We start from the raw sequence: 3,299 nt of genomic DNA, 5'->3' as shown, positions 1-3,299 counted from the left end.
TCCTACAGGGATTCCTAACATAGCATGGGTGCTCAGAAAAACCTGGTGGGTGATTAAACAGTGAGTACATGTATGCACACAAGTGATACATGAATGCTTGTATGTACACAATGAGTGACACGTGAATGCATGTATGCACACAGAAATGCAGTGGACGTGTCTATTTGTGAGTTCATTGGTTATATGGACACAACATTTGCACACAATCATCCACCACTTCCTCTCAGACAAACACACATAAGCAGCCACTTCAGAAAAACTTCTTCTCCTTATTAGTTTGACAGAAGGTAAAGTTTATTCAGCATTGATTAATGATTAAAATCTTGATGTCTCCTCTCTCCATGGGTTCAAGTCTGGGACTCAGCCCTCGGGCAGCCTTCAGAGAGTTTCTTTACTTCTCTGTGATTAGCAATCTTATCTTTATCATGAAACAGATTTGTTCCTGTGACTGTTTAAAATTTAAGATGAGTTAATGCTTATAATAGTCAGATACTTAAAGGCTCCGTGAGGGTAGGAATTAACCTGTTCGTTTGCTTGTTTAGTCTGTTTGACTTCTAGAAACCCTAATTCCTAGAAGTGTTAGGAGTGTGCATGGCAGACACACATTAAATATCTACCAAATAAAAGACCACTATCCAGATCTTCAAATCTATCTACTCTTGCTTGTCTATTGTTTATACATCACAGAATAATTCCAGCCATTCCTCAGCCTCCAACTGCAATTTCCTCCCAGTATAGTAAGAGCATTTTTCTGTAGCGTCACAAGGTGGCAGCATGAGTCTTTTTGACCGAGCCGAGGGCTGGTTTAGAACAAGCTTGGCAGTGTCTTTATTTGCTAGTTTCTTAAGTCGGCCCGCATCCCTGGCTTTTGTTTTTACCCCATCGGTACTGACTGTGTGAAGTCCTGTAACATTTTCTCTTCGAAGCTCTAACTTTCAGCTAAAGAAAAGAGTACTGTTTGTAGAGCGGTAAGAATGCTGATGTGATTCCTAAGTCGCCTTACAGCAACCCGTTTTGATATTCCTAAAGCTCTTTTCCTGTAACAACAACCTGCTTGACAAATGATGAACACAGATCTCTTGTCTCGGAGACATGATGTCAAACGACATTGTGATCTAACCATCCTGTAAGAAACAACAAACCAATTAAAGTCTCGTTTCCTAACAAAAACAAAGGAAGGCCAGTTCTGCAAGGGAGCTCGAAAGGCCTTCTGGGAGACCGGCTGGGTGGAAGTGGAAACCTCTGAGCATCTTCCAGAACGAAGATGCCTGGTGGGATAAAGACAATCTTGACTTAGAAATGAACAAATCTGGCTTCTAGCAGGACTTTAGGAATCTCCTCACCTCCAACCTAAGGCAAGCTCTCGTCCTTCCAGAATTCGGTTTCTGCCTTTCTGAAGCAAGCATAACACTCTCCTGCGATCAGGGGAAAGGAGAGAGATTCTTCTATAGATTGTACAGTATGGCTGACTTTGCACTGCATGAGCTAATGTGAGAATCGCTTCCACTTTATCTGTAAGAAAACTGGTTCCATCCAGTTGAATAGGCTTGCCTAGATTTTCTCATCAGTAAAATAGTACTAATGAGTACTGAAGTCACTTGTGTTGTAGAAATAGTATTCACTTAATACATCATTTATTATTTCTGCAATGCCGGAACCAACTTGTTTATCATGCATCACGTGATTTCAGGTGTATTATTTCATTTTTAAAAGGTCTTGGAATCTTCCACAGAAGAAAAAAAAAATTCAACCTGACTGAAAAGTTTTGAGGAAAGTAAGGATTGGGCTGGTTCCTCTGTTTGCATCAGGTCAAACAGCAGAAACCAGATTTTCTGAACCACATCCCTGCTCCTTCCTGCTTTGGCTAAAGTATGGAGTTACTCAAGATATCAGATTCAGTGTTCACAGTAGCCAGCCAGCCAGCTTTGATTAGAACATACGGAGGTGGAGTGGGTCAGCTTTGAAGAACCTGAATAATTGGGTAGTTTCTAGCCAAACTAATGTCTTCTTAATTTTCACAACTTAAAACAGGGAGCTCTGAGTTTTTGAGTACACAACTATGTAGAGTGACTGCCACTCTCTTTCTTCAAACAGCTCCAGAGCCAATTCATATCTTTTTCCAAAAAATAAAAAGAGATTAATTAAATATCAGGGATTAACATGATTACATAGATATTAGGAGGGAGGAGGGAGGAGGAGAGAGAGAGAGAGAGAGAGAGAGAGAGAGAGAGAGAGAGAGAGAGAGTTATGAGGTAACCGAGAGAACCTAGAAATGAAAGCTATTAAACCTCCTGGGAGGGATCAGTTATTTGAGAATGACATGTTGTTGCCACACGTAGTAAGTTACTCTTAAAAAGGCGTTTATCCCTGCTGATGTGATAGTTTTTACACAGCCATGCTAGTGAACTGCCTGTCATTTCAATGTGTGAGTTTTGGTAAGCTATGTTTACCAGGAATTTTAATTACTTAATGACTTTGAAATGACACCATTGTAAACTATCATCAGATTGGCTTCACTGAGGTTTATTTGCTGGTAAAAATGGTTCAGCGTCAGGTGTACAGCTGAGAAGAGGGAGAACAAAGGGGAACAAACTAGAATGAGGAAAAAGAGTAAGTCGGGTTTCCAGATGGCCTTGCTTGATTTCCTTTGAATGGCGATGCTGCTTCTGATTGGCAGCTGACACATCCACTCCTTGCCAGTCCTGCTATTAGCCCATCCCAATGCGAGTTTGGGCTGCTTTGTATCTGATCACCCAAGGAATTAAGTTGACACTGTATTTGGTGACTTGTTGAAGTCAGTTTTAATGAATATTTCAAATATTCCCTTGAACACTATCCAAATATAGTCTTGTTTGCAGAGAGCTGCGCCTACCCCTTAACACCACAATCTGATCCTTTAGTCAGGAAAGGCCCGTAAGTAGAAATAGAAAGCTTTTATTTAAACATTCACTTATCATCCTTGCTTTTTTTTTTTTTTTTAATCTGCGTTTGGGATAACAGAATTTTATCTTTCTTAATAAGTGATTGAGGTTAAGTCAGAGAACCTTAACATAGAATAGGCGCCTTGAGCCAAAGCTAGTGTGGGCTAAAGTCAGCCATCTCAGTAATTTGTAAACCCAGCAATGGTGGCCCAGCTATTGTTGGATAGCAAGGGAAGTGCATCTATTGCTAATGTACATCATCTCCCAGATGAGGAGGAGCGGGTAGAACGAACTAACTGAGCTTCACTTAGTTGTTTCTTGGGCAGCCGTTTTCACTATTGCTCCTTCTGAATCCAAGACAGGCTTCGGGGTTCAGGC

This window comes from Rattus rattus, chromosome 1 (genome assembly GCF_011064425.1).
Source record: "Rattus rattus isolate New Zealand chromosome 1, Rrattus_CSIRO_v1, whole genome shotgun sequence".
NCBI classification, from domain to species: domain Eukaryota; kingdom Metazoa; phylum Chordata; class Mammalia; order Rodentia; family Muridae; genus Rattus; species Rattus rattus.
The sequence above is the reverse complement of the archived record's forward strand: the minus strand, read 5'-3'. Positions refer to the sequence as shown.